At 44.3% G+C, this 20,369-nt stretch overlaps 1 protein-coding gene across 2 annotated transcripts in view; it reads right to left on the reverse strand.

Annotated features, from left to right (window-relative positions):
- TMEM200A (transmembrane protein 200A) overlaps positions 1–17,222 on the reverse strand; it is a 73,857-nt gene extending 56,635 nt beyond the window's left edge. For both annotated transcript variants that reach the window (XM_032339531.1, XM_032339532.1), the window contains exon 1: positions 16,165–17,222. The gene's annotated coding sequence lies outside the window, so the exon portion shown is untranslated. The remainder of the gene's footprint in view (positions 1–16,164) is intronic.
- Between the last annotated feature and the right edge of the window lie 3,147 nt (positions 17,223–20,369).

The following is a 20,369-nucleotide window of genomic DNA, read 5'->3' on the forward strand; positions in this document are numbered from 1 at the left end:
AGTCAATTCTTTCCACTGTCCTGAGAGAGACGTTAGGTCCATTTTTATGACTGACACCCATGGGTTTGAGAGAAACAGAAGGGGGACTAACCATGCTCAGGGCGTCAGGCTGGACTGCTGGCATGAGCAGAGCACCTTGAAATTGCTGGAAGATGCATCCAGCTCTCCCAAGACAGGCAGGGGAAGAGCCCACAGAAGAGTCCTCACCCCCCCTTGCCCCCTGCCCCTGGAAAGGATTTCACATCCGGGCAGAGCTCATAGCTGCTGCATTCACAGCACATGTGCAAAAGCAAGATCGCCCTGGTGGCAGTGAAAGGACAGAAAGAACCACACTGGGCAGTGTCACTCAGTGTCACACATTCTGCAGGGTCTTTTATTTACATGACTTTTTACAACCCGAGTAACCCTTCTAAGGAGGTCACGTCCCATGCTACAGATGAACAACCTGGGGTCCCGCAAGGTTACATAATTTGAACAAGGTCACCCAGCTCTGAAGTGGCAAAACTGAAACTCTCCAGCGATTTTCAAATAATCCCTGGCAATGGGACTCTTTTTCCAAAAAGGATCTCGCTTCAATCACGAAGAGCTCAGAGAATCAAAAGTTGACTCTGTATTTTAAAAATATCTCTGAAGGAGAGCCACTGGGGCCAGGCAGCCAGATGGCAATGATTTCCAGAATGAAAGTAAGAGAGAGCCCGGACCAGAGATGGGATCTCCCTCAGAGAAGCCCCGGGCAGGTCGGTGAGACAGCCTTTCAAACGTTAACCTTTGGTTAGCAATTCTCCCAATCCCACTAGATCAACCATAGAAAACTAAAGGATAAACCTTCATGGTCCCAACACTTATATTTTAAAATGACACTCTTGACTCTTTCCACAAGCTGCTTTTCGTATGTGCCCCTCAACAGTAAGAAAGGCTGCCTCCCTTTATGGGTGGAATGTCGCAAGATGATGCCTATCTAACTGCTAAGTAACCGATGTTCACTGAGCGGCACCTGCCACAGGAAGATGACTGACATCCCGAGAGTACTGGACTTGGAGAAAAGTAAATGGAGTCTCCAGCGTGGTAACCCAGGGCCTGTAGCTGCATACCACCTCTGTAACCAGCCATACCGATCCAAGGTCATGTCGACCTCCACTGATACTTATAAAAAAAGCCCCCTCTGAAAATGAAAAATAGCCCAGCTCCTTTCCTAAAGGGTCGGCTTCAGAGATGGTTCACCAAGAAGCACAACAATTTTTTTCCAACCTCCCCCACCCCCGCCCCCTTTGGTTGGGGGCAAGCAAGAAGCCGGGTCATGGAACCAGCAAGCAGTATCTGGCGTTGCTCCTCAGGATACACTGTTCATGAAGGTCTTACATAACTGATGGATGCTCAGGTCAGGACAGAGAAAACCATGGGCAGATTTGCCTTCTAAGCATTCAAATAAGAAGAGAAAGTTATTAAAGGAGGAGGCTCTCGCCGTCATGGGAGACGCCCAGCAGCACGGTGCTAACTTCCAAAGAGCTTCAAGGCCAGGAGAGGTGTTGCTATAGACCTTTAGATCATAACTTGAGAAAGTACTGTGGACATAATAAGCTTTACTGAGTGCTCTAATAACTTCATTTTATAAATAAGGTTTATTCCTGAATTTAAATACATCCAGACCCATATTAAAATATAATGAAAAATATTAAAAAATGGAAAGACTATATTCGAAGACTTGAGAAACAGTAAAATCACTTCCCATTTGACAAAGATGATTTTTGATATTTGCACATTCGTTTCACGTACTACCGTGACTCTCCACCGTGTTTTTCCCTGTAGGAAAACAGGAAGAGGATGTGATGCTCTCTCAGGGTCCAACATCAAATACTGAATAGGATAAGCTAAGCTCCCAAACGGAGAGGCTAGAAGTAACCTCTAATAACAGGTGTCTTTTCTCTTCCATTTTAATGAGCTAAAAATGCACTAGTAATAAGAGCCAGCATAATCCTCTGAGTTTTCCGCTAGATGTTCAAGCAACTCTCTTAAGTTATATGCTTTTCTTATAATGCCCCGGAACATAAAATAGCTTAAACCTCTATTTGTGGTTTTAAAAAGTTCTATCACAAAGATAATACATGACCTAGTAATGCTTTAAGAAATATATGCAAATGTTTTAGAAGTATAAAGACTCTGTCAAAAAGAAGGCAGCAGGGGCATTGATAAGAGACCAGACTGGTAATGGGCATGACAATGAGACTGACCTTCAGATGTGCGACTCAATCAGTATTTTTTGTGAAGAAATAACTTGTGCATCTATTTTGCTCTAATTTGGTACCAACAACTATGACATGAAGTTTAAGGAAAAAAAAAAAAAACTTTCAGTAATTTCTAATCCCACTTCACCCAAAAGTTTGAAGGCAATACTACACCAGCGTTGTGCTGAGAGATTAAATCAGAGAAAGAAACTGAACCCGGATCTTCAGAAATTGTTCAGTAAGTGACACATGCCAACAAAGCTTTACTGCTAATACCATGTACCTTTTGTCACTGACATCACACCTCTAGCTTTTCTTCTACCTGCAAGGCTGCTACTTCTTGGTATGTTCTCTAATCAGCCCTAAACATGGAAATCCCCAAAGCATGGTCTTAAGTCTTCCCCAGTCTCTGCCCCCGCCCATGACTTAGTACCAACTACATGCTCATAACTCTCAAATTTACGTCTCCACTCCAAATTTCACATCTGAACTCCAGACCTATCTGTCCAAATGTCCACCTACTCTTTCTCCTGAGATGCTTCATGGGCATCTCAACTGTAATGAGTCCAAAAATGAACTCAGGAACCAAATTTAGGAATAAAGTCTTCCTTATCTAATTAGATGATACCACCCTCCACCTATCTGGTCATGCTAAAATCTGGGCATATCCTGGACCACAATTTCCTACGTGCTGTGACCAGTGTTGGTTGATGCTGCCTTCAAATCCTGTCTCCACTCTGTCCACAAATCTCCAACATCACCTCTGCCATCCCGTCTAAGCTCTGTTGTTTCTCCCTTCGTGCATTCTTGCCTCCTCTGACCCCTTTATCACAAAACTGCCCAGTGGTGGTAAATCAGCTCATGTATTTTCTCTTTCAAAGCTTACTCTTTGGATCAAGTATCCAACCCTTATCACCTCCCACAGGGCATTTCACAATGGCCTTTGCCCAGCATATAACCTTTCCTTCTACTTTCTCTGCTATGATCCAGTGGCAGGGCTTTCTCTCTGTTCTCGAAAACACCGAAGAGTTTCTTTCTCAACCTGCCTGCATGGTTTTTCTCTTTGGCACAGCTTCTCCAGACAAGTTTCTCTTGTTTCTGCCCCCAACTTACAAGACAGTTCTGGGAAACATTCCATTAACCTTCTGACTCACAACCCTCTCTCCTAGCAACATCTATGTTTTCGTGGCGCTAACCACACTTATCATCACATCATTATTGACGATGTAATTTTTTGTACCCCATTACCAGATGATAAGCTCCTTGTCCACCCCACTCAGATTTTCTCTAGCACGAGACACAATCAGTGCCTAGAACACAAGTATCTGTCAACCAAACAATGCTAATATTTAAGAGAAGGTTTTATGGGGTATGCCCCAAGTCTTTGACAATGACAACCTTAGTTCATATTAGGTGGCTAATTTAAGTATAAATTTCATAGCTTTTCTTTTCCGGGGGCCAAGATTAGGAGGAAAAGGGACCGGATTTTAATCCCATATCTGTACTTGTACGTAGTAAGCAGGCTTTAAAAACAGTGAACTGCTTTTTCAGAAAAGACTCCTCATGGCTCTCATACTCTGAATCTGTGAACACACAGAGTTTTCAATCCAGAACAAAATTTTGTATACCTCCCCCCCAAAAAAAAAATCTCCTATTGGCTAGAATTCTCTGGGGTTTTCTTGCTTCCAAGTCTTTCTCAATGTCATTTTCTTTTGATCCCATGATTTCTGAGAACCCTGAATTACAGTTCAGACCCATCAGTGAGAGCCTACGGATGGGAAAGGCAGAACCTAGGTCTCTGCTTCCTGGCTATTTCCTCCTGAGACTAAGTAATGATGGTAAGGCCCAGCAAAGCCCCCACTGCAGGTCTGGATGGGCAGCTGCTTCCCATGTTACTCAGATGATTCCTTCGTGGTTGTAAGATCCTGCAGAGGCCTGTGCTTTGTTCTACTCACATTGGCCTCTCTGCTGTGCAAAACCTCTACGCCAACCCCCACCTCTCAGAGGCTGCCTCTCCATAGCCCTTGTGCTTCCTGTTCCCAGGCCAGGCACTCCCCTCTCCTGGATAGTCTAATGATTCCTTCCTTCCCTTCCTTCAGGTGCCGGCTCAAATGTCAGAGGGCTATTTCGTGACTATGCTACACCACTCCCCATCCCAACTACTCTCTATCCGTGGGACCTGCTTTATTTTTCTTATGATCTGTCACAATAAATTATAGGCTATCATTTGTCTCCTCCAACCGGAACGTAGGAGTCATAAAGAGAGGAGCTTTGTTTCCTGCTCAATATCCAGGGCCTGAAACAGTACATCGTAGGCACTCAGAAAACATGCATCACATGAATGAACAAAGGAATGAATGAGTGATGCTCTACTAGAAACCAAGAAGGCAGCAGGATCTTCCAATCTAAAGCTTCAGGAGTCACTAAAGGTCAGAGAGGAGTGGTGCTGATGAGGGTTAGGAGGAAGAGCTTAGGTTGCCGGGCCTCAAAGCAGAAGAGCCAAGAGACACCCCCTATTTGCACGCCCACCTTCCCTACCCACCCCTCATTGCACCACACTGCAAGCTGAAGAAGAGAGAGCTCAGTTCATGGGGTGGAATGTGGGCTTGAGTCCCAGGGGCCTGCCAGTCAGCAGGTCTCCTGCCAAATGAGCAATGAGGTTCTGACAGTTGGGGTGGGCGAGGAGAAACTCCCGCAGTAGTACCAGTGGAGTGAGCGTCAAAATGCAGGTGGCCTTGTTTCCTGGAAACGGACGGCATGTGCCGTCTTTTCATCTTTGTCTTCTCTTTGTAATTTGACTTTTAAAAATCACTTAACCAAATTCTGAATTTAAGGCTTCTGTGAATTAGTCCACAGTTTGACTCACCGCCACTCCCTTTCCCGGAGCTCGGATGCAGGGAGACCAGTGTATCATCCTTCAAAGCTGTTATCCTCAAAGTCCTGAGCCCTCCTAGAGGCTTCTAGGCTGTGAGTTCCTCCAGAGGAGAAGCTGGTGTGCTCCCAGCACTGACCGCAGCGGCCAACACTGAGCACGCGCTTGATAAACATCAGAAGACTCAGTGAGTATATTTTGAATGAGATCTCCCTGAAGACACCAAGCTAGACATTCACTAGCAAACATCACTAATTACATGCTGTTATTTTCTTCTGCTCAATTACGCAGGTGTTGGATAGAGTTAGTTGTGGATAGAGATTAGTTCAAGGATTGGAAGACTCACAAAATACATAGGGATTTCCACATGTGTCAAAGAAGGTGTGATAAGACCACCATGAGGACTTCCCAGAGATTGCTACCTATATGGCACAGGTGCAGGGGTGGGGGACGATGTACAGAAGATAATTATATTTGTTAACTTTATTTTTATTTTCAATATTTCATTTTTTAACACCCTATCATTTTTAAATGTTATTATTATTCAGAAGCTCCTGTGTGGTTCAGTCAGTTAAACATCCAACTCTTGATTTCGGCTTGGGTCATGATCTCAGGGTGGTGGGATCGAGCTCTGAGTCGGCTTGAGATTCTCTCTTCCTCTCCCTCTGCCTCTGTCCCCCCCAACCAAATAAATCCTTAAAATATATATATTATTAATATTCAGAATAAAGTTAACACTTTATCTAAATATTTTCAGAGAAATGATTTAGTCTTTTACTAAAGAGTCTGTGTTTTATATCTTACAGTGGCTTTCTTCCCCTGACATCATAGAAGATCAAATATGATTAATACATTTACTAAATGCATACACGTCACTATATGAGCCACAGTTAAAAATTTAGGTTTCACATAACAACAACAACAACAAAAAGCACAGTAGACTGACTGAGCTGTTTATATTCTACAGAGAGGACTATATTTATATTAGTATTTAATGTTTTGTTTATATGAAACAGTCTTTGAAGAGGGACATACTAAATATGGAATGTCTTCAGCCATGGAACGATGTATGGCACACCTTGGGTTTCTAAAGTGATGGGTGCTTTTGCTCCCAACCCCCTACTTTAAATAAATGGTCTCAAACATCAGGCTTCAAAAGAAAAACCTACTCGTAACTTCCAAGCACGTTGAGAATGAAGCCTTCCCTCCTCTCCCCGGACCCCCAATATGCAAGGCTGGCTCTTATTATCTCGCACGTATGAGCCAAGATGCCTTAAACACAGAGAGGTCTGCCCTGACCATATGATCTCCTCACAGCCCCTTCTGTATCCGAACCCACCTTGTTTGTCTCCCCCATCTAGAATGCACCCTCACCACAACCTTGGCTTTGAGCCCTACTCTATTCCCAGCTGCCATCACCTAGGTAATTGCATCAATTATTAATTAATGAACTTCCTACAGAGCTTGAATTGACTATCCCATGCATATCCCATCCGTAAGTAAGGGGTCCTGCTTTCCCACATGGTTTTCTACATCATCGTACAGGATATGCCTTGCATTTGACCAAATGGGTCGTCAGTATAACTTGGCGGCAACTTCTGAATGAAGCTCACTAAGTCACAATTTGTTGAATAAATGAAAGAAAATAATTATGTTCAAAGTTACTGACAGAGATCCGTAAAAGAAAACGGAGTTATAATGCTGTAATGTTCTTCCTCAACTTTCAGAAGAAAATCAGAAGTCTTTTGATTTTAGTTGTGTATTATTTTTGTAGAAAAATGGCAGCTGTGAAAATATTGAAAATGGCACTCAAAACTCAAAACCCATGTCAAATGGACTGCGATAGGAAGTTTAATAGTTCTTTTACAGTCGCAGGAAATATTTCTGGACAAGAAAAAAACCCTGCAGAGGTTTAACTAAGATGCAAATTCTGCCTTCTTAGGGAATGAGTCAAAGTTTCTCACTATGAAAGCTAGATACAAGGATGTGACTGGCTTTTTTTCTGGAAAAGGGAGCAAAATCAGAAGGTTCAAAATTCAGAATCTTCGGCTTATTGGAGAGGAATCAGCGGTTTTAGAGAGCAGGTGTTCTGGAAAACCTCAAGCGTTTTCACATTTTATCTGGGTCCTCACATTCTGCCTACTGGTCAACCTGGCCCAGAGTTCCCTGCTGGGAACACAGCCATCAACAGAACAGGCACAGGTTTGCCCCCCTTAGCTTACGGCCCCTCTGAATAGTGTAGGGACCATGAGCACAAGAGTTACAACATCCCACCGAGCTACAGACACAGAGGAGGCCAGGGCGTACTAAGCAAAGTGGGGCTCTGGCTCGGAAAGTTTTCCACAACATGGTCTGAAGAGCACCCTTACAAGATGTGCATTTTATGATTTAAAAAAAAATCACTCACAAGCTAATCTGCTCTCTGCCTTGTGCCTCTATCTAGATGTATAATCAGGAATGTGTGTAAATACATATTTAAAACTTGAATGGTTTATCACAATATTTTAACGATCTAGATTCCAAAAGAGAGGTTATTTTTATAACAAGGAAACCAAGTACGTGGTTAACAAAAATTGCTACTCATTTTGAAATGGCGACTTTTCTTATTTTTAAAAAATACACAGAACCCTAGTTGATGAAGGGGGTATTTCCATGCACTGTCAATCACAAATTTACCTATTCTGAAAATCAGTTTTGCATTAAGTATCAAGAGACTTAGAACAGCCATACCCTTTGACCCAGGAATTAGCCTCTTCCATGGATCTTTCTTAGAGAAATAATCTGAAATTTGAACAAAGATTTCATCAAAATGCCACTTATAATGCCAGGTATTTGGAAACCATCTAAAGGTCCAATTTTAAGAGAACCCTTAATAAATTGGGCTATATCCACATAATCAAATATTATACAGACATTAATAAAGCTTGCCGAGGCGTTGGAAAATATTTAGGACATAAGGTTAAGCCAACAGAGCAGGCTGCAAGATGTTATTAACTATGGAAAAAAATTCATTAAAAATGAGGAAGAAAATGTCAAAATCTGATGGGTACTTTGGGGCCAGGGGATTATAGTCTGATTTGTTAGACTTCATGTATTTTCTAAAGTTTCTATTGGGAGCGTGCATTGCTTTGATGATGAGAAATAAGAAGATCTCTTCAGAAATGCTAAGAAACCCTACTTTATTACTAAAACGTGCACACAAAGGTTCACGGAGCTGATCTGATCCGTGGTTTGCCAAGTGAGCCCAAATCTGTGTGTCTCCTATCCCTCCATCAGCGCAGAGAATCCTGAAATTCCCTGGCTTCACCCTGCATGTCAGCGCCACGATGCTGATTCTCAAAAAGGAAAATATTCCTCAGCAGCTGCCAACCTATCTGCACCTCTGTGACTCGCTCGCTGTTTGCCAAAAAGCTGGCTCCTTGTCCTCGTTCCTTTTACCTGAGGAGCCTCTAATATGCTTTACCGATTCTAGTATCTCTACCAGCTTGATTTCAGGGTACTGCAATCATCGGTTTACCTCTGGCTCTCCCTTTAGCTTATGAAATTCTTGAGATTCTTGGCATCCTGACATCCGCAGGATCTAGCTGAGTAACTAGTAAGCAGTGGCATTTGATAAAAATTCTGTTAAATATGTTTTACGGTCTAGGAAGAAAGCCACCTCCATAGCCCCCAAGAGAAACATTCACGAACAGGACCCTCTTGTGCTGGAAATCTTGGTATCTGGAATCAGAAACAATCTGAGATATCATTTCCAGCTTAGGAAGGAGCAGAGCCTGGCCCTCCCAACCAGGCCCTGAGGTCCTCCTGTCAGAGGGAAACAATTTCATGGAACATCAACACCAGGCAAGGCCCCCCTGTGGTCACGACGGCTCAGGACAGAAACAAGGCCACTCTGTAATCACACCTGAACATATTTCTGTTCTGACAAACAGAAATATGGACACTGTCTAACCCCTAATGTGACCGATGTCCCCCTAATCGGGCTCATCAGGGACTGCTGCTTCTTCGCCAGTTATTGCATTAACCTCTCTAGTTTTGGCTACGTCAGTTAAGACTTACTGAGATAGAAAATCACAGGATTATTCCTGCTTCAATCCAGAGCAGAAGCCCTGCTTCTTTAAACCTTCCCCAAATCGTATAACATAAACTCAAATCTTAAAATCTTATAAGTAATTTCTAACACCCTCTTACTGAGACCCTCTGTGTTTCCCTATGGTGTGTGCCTTCTCCCTTGCTTAAACAAGTAGCAGCCCCAACCTGTTCCACCAAGGGTTATTTCTGGTGCTGGTCAGAGAGCATTAGTAAATTCTTAATCCTACCTGCACTGTTCTTCTCCCACTCTCTGTTCATATATTGTCATCAGAACTTACTTCCTCCTGGAAGCCTCCCTGGATTGGCCTTTCAGGTGTTAGATGGTTCCATTCTTTTTAGTCTTCATAAGATTTAGTTCAAGTGCTACTATTAAGTTTGTATTTCATAATACTAGCCAGCACTGTGATCTTGATTGCACTCTGAAAAATCTTTCTAACTCTAAAATCACCTTGTCTTACTGTGTTGCTTTAAAAATGTTATGGATGATTATATTTACCTCCTCAAATAGGTCTGAGTTCTCACAAATATGCCTGAAATATAAATTTTTATATACCTTCACATTCCTTTCTACTTATCGTGTGTGTGTTTGTATGCGTATATATGTATACACACAGCCCACTGCACATAATGAAATCCACAGTCACACGTCTGCTTACTAGTTTGATCTTGCATTTACTGGGGAATAACATAATGTCCCTGCTGTTCTGTCAGTAAGCAGTTTCATTCAGTGTATCTTCAAGGATAGACCTTTGTAGCTGGAATGTGTTTCATATACCTACTACATTCCGTGTCCGCTCGTGCTCTCCCCTCCCGACTCCCTCCCCTCCCTCTCTCTCTATGTATCTACTCATCATATTTCAGGACAAAGTACCTGTCCATATCAAGGTAAATTCAGGCCAAGGCAGCTGGCAGAGGTCCCTTCTCTTCAACAGAAATCAGTGACTAAAATTAAGCCTTCCGAACATCTGACTTGCTGACGTATCTGTCCTGCAGAATGACAGAGATCCTGCTCGGAGGGGAAAAACCTAGCGGATTATGAGTTCTTGGCCAAAGCCGGATATAATCCTGCTGGACAGCCCCCTCCGGATGACCTGCTCCCCTCTCAGTGCTGATGACTGCAAGTCAGCTCTCAGTCTCCCTTCACAACCATAGGCCCTGCTGACTTCCCCATTTCTAGTCCCCAGACTTGACATTGACCTTGCCTGCCAAGGCCGGGATGACTCCCTGAAGATCCAGAATGAGGTCTAGATTCAGACAGAACTGGGTTTCCATGACAGCGCTTTCCTCTCCAGTCTGGCTCCAGGAGCTCAGGAAGATCACCTAACCTTTCTAAGCCTCTAGTTCCTGGCTCAAAGGGGAAAAAAAAAAGAAAGAAAGAAAGAAAGAAGACAGACAGACAGAAAGAAAGACAAAGGAAAGGAAAAGAAAGCCTAATATTTACCCTCCCTGGACTGTAATAAAGGTTTGGTGGAGATAATGTATCTAAGGCATGTGGCAGGTGCTCCACAAACATTAGCTCCTTTTTTCCTAGTGGTGCCTGACAACTTATAGTATCCTGTTTCCCTCTGAGGAGGTGCCCAATGTGTGTTCTTCCTGCCTTACACCAGGAAGGCATTTAAAGCAGGGCAGATGGCAGAGTTCCTGTTCTCAGACCAACAATCAAGCCCCAGTTGTTGCACTGATGGGCTCACCTGTTTGACTTCCTGATACCACTCCCACTTCCCTTGCTCCACCCCAAACCCCAAACCAAGAATCTAGGTCTGTTCTATTCTCGGTTTGGCAATCCTGTCCTTTTTTCCCTGGAGCATGGGTGCTCTACACCTGTGCCCTGATGACCTCTATTCCATCCCCTCTGGAACTTCTGTCACTTTAGTTGCTTAGTAGAAGCCCCGTCCTTCAGTTTCACCTCACCTAGAGGACTCTGACCGTGGCCTTGAGGGGTAGTACGGCAGTTTATTGAAGTAGGGGTATTTGTTTTGGACAGTCAGGGTTTGAATCCCAGCTTCATGACCACGTAACCTTGAGCAAGTTATTACCTCCCTAACTTCCAGTGTTCTCACCGGAGACGGTTTTTATGAGATTTAAAGAATATGGTGAATTCAAAACATGTAACGCAGGACCTGGCGTACTAGGTAGGTCCCCAATAAATGTCAGTGCTACATGCATAAACATCGTGCCGTTGGACTCACCATGACCATTGGCCTCCTTTCTACATAGCCAGTTACCACGTACCTACCCACAGCACACAGCCATGTCACCTACTACCTCCCACTGATCTTCCAGATCCATTCATTCCTCGCATGTCAACACAGAATGTCCTTTATCCAGTCATATGCCCTTACCAGACTCATAATGTCAAGCACACCTCCCAATATTCTAATTTGGTACCTATCATCTTAGGACTTAGGTCCTAAGTGGTAACTCTAACCTATGCCTGCTGCCTCCCCCTTCCCCAACTCCCATGAACTCAGGAAACCTCCATGAATAACGGTACTATGTTCATCACTTCACTTTCCTGTTCAAACATTTGCTAGATTGGTAGTCCTTAAAGGAGGGGGTCTCCAATTTCATGATCTTTAGATGACCAGGGCTTCTGATCATGAAACGGATAGACTGGAAATAAAGCACAACGATATTTACTAAAAGTACGTGGGTACAGATAAATGGTGGCCTCCTCAGCCAGAAATATCCTGCAACCACACCTCTTTCAGCAAAGTCTAGACACGAGGGGTATTACTTCATCACTGGCCTTTGCCTTGGTTGGGAGGAGGGTCCCATTTTTGTAATGGGTATGGTCTTGGGCACCTGAGCTGCCTCCATGTGCAAACTCCACACCACTGTTCAGGGGGTCTGTCCTGAAAAAGGAGGGGACAATTCTCCTCGGTGACAGACATGTTGTTTTTGATTGACCACATCGGTAGATTCAGAGAACCACACCTCTAAGGGATCTTGACACAATTGCCCATCGTGGTGTCCCCGCTAGCCTCTGCCTCCTCACCCTACCACCACCACCATGTACACAGCATGGGGCACATGATCTAGTTCAAGACTGCAACTCTCTGATGGATGTGGACTGATATAGAGCCAGTCAGAGCCCTTGAAGGAAATGTCTATGAACAGGACCTGGAAGAGACAAAACCTCTCTTTTCTACGGCTCAAAAGCCCAAAAAGGCTGGATGGGAACTACTTGATAGTCAGCTTTCCCAGCACATAGGAAGGGGCCTCAGAATGAAGCTGACCCAGAGAGAAAGGAGCTGAGAAATAGGGAGAAAGAGAAAGAGCCCTTACAAAGCCCAAGTGAGCCTCTGGGTTCTCGCCACGACTGAAGCAAGGTCCATCTTGCTGGATTTTCCAGTCATATGAGCCAATAAATCCTTTTTTGTATAACATAGTTAAATAGAGGTTCCTCACACATATAAGGAATCCTGACCAACTCCCTTGGCCAAGGACGCCGCGTGGGGGCACCTGCCCATCCTTGATGTTCTATCTCTTCAGGCAGAGAGGAGGGCACCACAGGAGGGAATGGAGAGATCCATATCTTCACGCCTTGTTCATATTCTTTTGGCTCCTGTGTAATTTCACCCCCAGGGACAAAAAAAACCACAACTTGCTCCTAGCATACATCCCATTCGCAATACAACAGCCCCCCTACCCCTCGCCAATCCCTGCCTTCACAGGAGAGTTTCCTTTTCCCAGCCGCACTCAAAACTCTTTGAAGAGTCTTACCAATGACTCTGTAAATAGTCAAATCCCCAGAATTCTTCTGGGGAAAGGGAGGGAGGCGAGGTGGGGAGGAAACACACAGAAATAATCAGACTAAACATCAGCAACAGAAATCAAGACATTTCAGGAGGTTTCGCTCTCTTAGAGACTTAACTTTCAGAATGTAAACTAAATTTTTACTCAGAAACTTGAATCTCCACTAAAATCAGACACCCACCTTATCGCTCTATCCCATGAACACAAGGTTTCCAAAGCACGTTGCAGCTTCTCCTATCTCTGTAAGTCTGCAGAAAGGCAACGGGGCATACGGGAACACATGTGCTTTGTAGTATTTTCCCGATTTCCTCACCTTTCTGCTCTCATTACCTCTTGGGGATGTTGTGAAAAATCAATTGCCATTATTTGTGAAAACTCATCAAAATCTGTCCAATACTCAGCGAAAGTTGGCATTTATTATTTATTATGTATTATAAGCTCAGATAATCAATGATCGGTCAGATCTCCTTTACCTCGTATTAGCATCATTATTACCCTTTCCCTGTGTCCAGCATGGACATGTCTTGCCCATCTTCCTTTGCGCAACTCTATTAACTGCACCCTTCCCAAATTACACTTTGGCTTCTCCCTCTCAATTCCACTAAAACTCATCACACAGCACTTTAAAGAGACAGAAAATCACAGGTCCGAAACCCTCAATCTGTCGATGAGAGGATGAGGGTGTAGAAGCCCTTGAAGGCCAAGTTACATATCCAGGGCCACTCATTCAGTGGCTTAGTCAGGAGAACTTGGGTTTTTCCAAGGCCCCATCCAGAGTCCTTTGCAACCCACCACACTGTGTGCACCAGTGCCCTGCTGCTCAAGGACCATCCCAGATGCTCAGTGATCTGTGCACACTTTCCAGACCTCTCCACACCAGACTTCAAGTTCCCATGGGAGAGGTTACCTTGCAGTCCATCAGCCAGTCCACAGGAATACATCCAACATGTGTTCATCCGTGTTCTCTGAGTGCTTGGGTAAAAATCAGACATGAGCAGACAAATCCTATCTTAAGTTCTGAACCAAACACACTTACCAAAACTGCACATCATCTATCCCTTAATAAAATGAAGGGTCCATCTCACTGCAGATGTGCTTTTTGGTCCTTATACAAGTTTTGCTTTTGTTTTTGTTTTCCAAAAGCATTTTGTTTGAAGAAGACTTCCTATGCTGTCTCCTATTTAGGGAGAGTATTAATAAATGAAATTTATTTTGAAAGTGTGTTCCCTTTAGATGCTATATTCTGTTTAATAAGTGCATTATTATGGGGACTTATAAATTTATCTTCTACTAATTTTGCTTAAGAAATGCAAAAGGTGACATCTGCTTCTATCCTTGTTTTTATCTATTTTCCTGAGGTCAATATGAATTTCTTTCCCTTTATGCTGATAATCTTCAGGGCAATGAATAAATTAACACAATCGGTTCAGATTCACTCCCCCTACGTGTCAGTGGTTGGTTATCTTCTCCACCCAGCGAGCTGTTGTCAAAATTCTGAAACCACACAAGTCCAACTATAGCAATCTAGCTCTGGGAGCATTCAAAAGCTTCACTGACAATTCTTCCAACTTAAAATAACAAGTGCAGCCATCCCTCGTTACAATGAGCCTTCTTGAAGAATTCCTTTTGATTATGGGTGCCTTTGGGATACCACATGGCTTTTACCTGGACCCGACTCAGAAGCAACAGGTAAAGCCTTTCTGTGCCGACCGCCTGGAAATCACACACAGAGACTTCCCACGCAACAACTCCCTCTTTCACTGAAGGCTTTCCCAGCCTAGGATACAAAGCTAATTATAACCAGGGTTACAAATTATAGCTAAATCATCCCATAATTATGAGCTCACTAGTAGGACTTGGTTAGCATAAATCATTTCTAACACCTCAGTATATATTTTTAAGAGTTAAAAAAAATCCTGTATCATTAAATTGCTGGACCTTTAACTATAGTTTCCACTTAATGAAAACATTATTTTCTGTTTAGAGGGACTCCTTTCCTTCACTTAAGCTGTTTGAAAACCATGAAACTACAAGCAGATGCTTCTGCCCAGATAAACAGTAGTGGAAAAACAAGGGTTTAAAAAGTTTCAAAATCTAGCCTATTTTTCACAAATTGGTAATATATTCGCATATCGGCAGCCAAATAACAAACTGAAGGTCAATTGATAATAAGTATGTCTACAATGCAAGGCGTGATAAACCATCAAAGTAAATAGGCTTTACAGCGAACTGGTAATACCTATGCATAGAGCACTCCAGAAAGTGTAGCTCGGAACTTGGTTTGACGGCAAAACCAAAAGAGTTCAATATTCTTACTGACAAATAAGAACAGATGTCGATTCCTTAAATATTTTCTATGCATACAGTTGTCCACGACTACTTCTAAAGATCTTCAGAAGAAAGAAAAAAAAAAAAAAAACCACAAGGTTCAGAGACACTTTAATGCAACATATGTAGTTCTGAAATACACCAGACCCAGGTGTACTGGGATAGACTCCAATTAGTAAATTACACGTATGTGAAGCATCTGACTTTCTGTCATCACTGGTGCCTGGTACTGAATAATGAATTATTTTTTATTACATGTGTCACACACATACACTTCTCCATCTAAATCGAAAGGTAGTAAATAGACAAAGAGAGCTTACACCTACACAGTGTGAAATGCTGGCGTGGATAATTAATTATAGCAGAAGAATGATTAATGAAGCAAATCTTGCAAAGCCTCAGTTCTTTTTCTGAAGGACGGACTATGTGACTATATAGGGAGAAAAGTAGTGCTGAAATCGGCAAATAATCGCTCTGCCTCTCCATTTTGCCCATGTAGATACTCCCAGGTATTGCTTTAGGAAACCCTGACTACACTTCGCTCCTGCCAGGGACTACTATAAACTGACGCCGCGGACGTCTTCGCCGAGAATGCTGACTCTCTGGAACGGAGACAAAGGAGGGTGTAGCTCGGGGAAGCCTAGTCAGGCGCTCCGAGGCTCCGGGCTCCCGGAGGCTGCCCCGCAAAGCTTCCCTTGCGCTCAGAGGGCTGGGGAGTATGAAACTGATGGCGGACTTGGTTTATTTCCCAAACTTCGGGAGACAACGTTTACCCTAACTCGGGCGACTGAAGCAGGGGGGAGTGGGGGTGAAGAAGCGCCCCTCTGTGGCTGCCGCGGCTGCCCACCCACCTCCCCGCCCCCCGACAGCACCTTCCCTTTCTCCCCTCACCTGTCCTGAACGCGCGGCCTCAGGGGTCCGGGGGGTCTCTCCGGACTCTCACTGCAGGAGCAGTTGGGACGTCGGGAGCCTCTTCAGACGAGCGGAAGAGGCGGCGGGCTCGGGGGCGTCAGCGGGAGTCTCCGCAGCCGCCGGCAGCCGCGGGCTCCCTCCCCATCCCGGCTGGGCTCGGGCGGCGGACGCGGCGCGGCCACCGCGGGCGGATGAGTCAGGCGAGGGGGCGGGCGGCGAGGGCGGGGGACCGGCAGCGGAGGGTGGGGGGCGACCCTTACCCCCGCGCCGTGGGGGCGGCGGCGGTCTCGGGGCGTGGGCCGAGCTGCTGCCTGTGCCCGCCGCGGGTCGCGGGGCCGCTGGCCGCCGCCATCGAGCGCAAGGAGCCCGAGCGCTCTTGCCCTCGGAGGTCAGCGGGTGCAGCGCGCCGGCCGGGAGGCAGGGACTCGCCGCTCAGGAGTCGTCGCCGCCTCCAAGAAAGACAAAAGGGACCCGGGGGCCTGGAGGGTAAAAGTTTTCTGCTCTCGTCCAGACAGATCCCAACCACCCCTCACGCCCTAAGCAGGGAAGAGGCGGGCTGGGGACTGGGGACTGGGGGCTGGGGTGGGCGGGGGCGGGGCGAGCTTCCAAGAGCGTCACCGCACGGTCGGGACCCGGGTCGGAGCCAATCTCGCCGCCTCCCACCGCCCGTGGGAACTCCCCCAGCCCTGCTGCCCTCGTTCTCGCAGCCCGCCTCCTCCTGGAGGATGCCGACAAGATCCGCTTCTCCCCTTCCCAGGGCCCCCCAAAGGCCCAACGCGTGACCCGGCCGCAAAGTTACACTTCTGGATCCGGGTTTACCGAAGACAAAACCTGTCTTGGGGGACAAAATACCCGCTTTCAGGAGCTCTTCTCCGGGCTGGAAGGCCAGCGGGTGGAAACGGACACACCCACCCGTGGGGCACGCCTCTGTCTGCGGTGCAGCCGCAGGTCCCAGAGCCGAGGTCCCAGCCCCGCCAGTCCACTGGAGCAATAGGGGAGCCCCTGCGGATGCCCGGGTTTCCTGGAGCAGGCGCCGCGGCCCCACGCCCCTCAGACTCTTTATCAGACGCCGCCTGGGCGGGTCGGGGTCCCCCTGGCGGGCTGCGCCGGCGCTGCGCGAGCGGAGCCACACTCGGCTCCCAGCCGGCTCTGCAAACGCCCCTTCTGTGTACACCGCCCTAGAGCGCCCAATGGATTAGCCGCGGGTGGGCCCCGGAAGGAGCTGTGAGAGATGGCTTGAGGGTGAGAGTTATGGGCAGGAGGGATAAGGGCGAACCGGACCGCTGAGTGCTTCGATGAACGGTGCTGATGTTGAACTCTAAACATCAAAGTTAATGAGGGGTACAGGTTACTCCTCCTTGCTCCCTAACTTCCAGTGAGTGGAGATTGCCCTAGTCATAGAGTAAAATGATATGATAATTACCTCCAATTTGGAAGAGACAGAGTGGTGATTTTATTCTATGCAGGTCAATTCAGTAAATAAGGTTTCATGTAAAACTCTGGATTACTCTTCCAGCCATGACACCAGCATGTGCGGAGCACATCAGTGCCAGCACTTGCAGTGGGGTACACCTGTGCGTCTCCTGAATGTATTTTAGGTAATGGATCGGAGAGCAAGTATGGCATCCGGTGAAGTGTGTTTGCTATTTAAGACAGGGGAGGGAGGGATAGGGATTCCATGCAAAACCCCACATTTTGCAATTCAGGTGTGGCAATGAGAAGAGACTGTGGAAATAGGTTTCTTGTGGTCCCGTCTTCCTGTCTTGACTAGAAGAATTTGAAGACTTGGCATTTTTACTAAAATTTTCGAAAAATGTTAAAAAAAAAAAAAAACCAAAACCAAAAAACTAAAGGAGTAGGGAGGGAGCTGAAGAAATAAGTCACTCCAGTAAACCATCTGTAGTTTTATTTTTACCCCACCTGAAGCAAGAACTCTTTAGCCCACAGCCACTTGCTTAATTCTCTTTGTTTTCTTACACATTTGTCAAGGCACCTCACCAAAGGAATGTGATTCCACTGGGCCTTCTTCTAGTTGTAGCTCTGTGTATTTATAAAGCCACATTTTTCTATAAAGCTTCTGAGAGTAGACATCACCTGGTTGTGTTCACTGGGTTCCCAGGGAATGAATAACAAGTTCACAGTGTCCACAGAGATCATCAAACATGACATTGCATCTAATACAAGTGGTAAAACATTTCAAATGCCCATCTATCTATCCTACACATTGAATAGCTGAGACTTTCTCAAAGAGGAAGTGATAAGGGTTATGAAAGAAAAAAAAAATCCCATTCTTATGGCCACGGATGCTGATGATTCCTCATTTCTGAAGTTAGATTTCAGTGATTCAACCAAAGAAGCTGCAGCAGAGACGGACTGCATGAGACCACCAAAAGGGAATTATTTATATTTCTTTTAAAAATAATTACTACTTGTCTCAGAAAAGATAGAGATAAGATGTTTTATAAATAGGGGATTATCTACAATTCAGTAGACCAAGAAACTCCCTAGATATTAGTTACAAATTCTTTTCTGGCATTGAGTGCTCAAGGCAAGCCCAGGTAAATTATTTAATCTTTGCTAATGGCCAGTGTCTGTCCATCTGAAAAAAGCCCAGTGAGGATAACACCACTGGTAATGGATTTTGAATTTAGCTCTGTATCTGCTTTTGAAGTAATGGATGGGGACCTCTCACCATCAGGCTGAACTGCACTTCACACTTAAAATTTTTGCTCCGTCCTTATGAGGTTTGTAAATTTCCACTAGAACAAGCCCATCTTATAAGTGTACATGTGGGAAGAGAGCACTCATCTCTGTAATTCAAGCTCAACTACCTACAAGCACAACTGACAGAGGGACTTCAAACCTCATTTCTCCCATTCCTTAAGTAGGAACAAAGTACCTATTTCAAACTGTTTCTGTGCAAATTGAATGAAACAACATATATAAGACTTCTCTCACCTATGACTTAGATTGTCAATACATACTGAAACATACACACACATATACAAACATAGAGACTCTTCCTGTGGTATCAAAAATTAACAAGAAAATTTTTGAAATACAGAGATTTCAATCTTCACTCTTGATATACTAGAAATGTAAGCTCAATGGATAGCAACACATTTTTAGTAAATTCATTTTGAAAATACACATTGGAATAACAAGAATATCATTAAGTAGAACACATAACAAGGCTAAGGGAAGGCTTGTCAGAAAGTTTATGTGCGATTATACCATTTTCTTTTGTCATAAATGTAGCCCATAGCATCTCCAGACATGAGAAGAGGTCCTCAACCAAAAAATAAAAAAAATATCTTCAATGGAAAACAAATGCAATTGTTTCCTAGATTCTTATCTGAATTGTTTTGCTCCAGCTGTGAAATAAATTGATAGTCTTAAGATCCCCAAGGTATCTGGCTGGAAGCCATAGTTGCTGTTTCAAAATAAGTGGTATAAAAGGACAAAGTCAATTAAAGAAAATGATCTATCTGATTTTATCTTTAAAATTCGGAACAAGGTAGAAGAAATACAGGGAAAAGAAAAAGGTAATAGAAATACATTTACAAAGAAATGTTTAAAGTCATTTTATTTCACTGTGATTTTGAATAGCACTCTGCCATATTTTTAATCTTTCTTTCTCATTTTGTATAATTGATTAATAGTTCAGTATATTTAGCTGCAGAAAGATGTTGTTAATTTCTCTTCATTAAACATGCAAGTGAGAGTACTAACCCCTCTCAAATAGAGGTTTTATAACTTTGCAGCTGATACTAATACTTAAATATTTTATAAATTCTGTATTAACCCCTTTATTTGATGATAAACCTTTTTAGCTTATGTTTACCTGAGGAGCACTAGCAGTATACCCTTCAAAAATACAAACTGGGGGACAGACTCTCTTTCTCCGAAAACTCCAGTTCCTTCTTGTGAACAGATTTGTACCTATATGTAAGGAAAGATCATCTTATGACTGGCAATCCAGGAAGTATTTTGTCAGGAAGTTTCTGATTGTATATTTTATTGCAAGAATCTACTCACAGAAGATGTTAGAGATTTGGCTGAATAGTAACCCACCTGTTCCACTGTCCATGGTACTGAACCAATCATGTATCAGTGCTGGCCTACTCAAAGTGTGGTCTGAGGATAAGAAACATTGGCATCACAGAAAATTGTTAGAATAGCAG

This window comes from Mustela erminea, chromosome 4 (assembly GCF_009829155.1).
Source record: "Mustela erminea isolate mMusErm1 chromosome 4, mMusErm1.Pri, whole genome shotgun sequence".
NCBI lineage: Eukaryota > Metazoa > Chordata > Mammalia > Carnivora > Mustelidae > Mustela > Mustela erminea.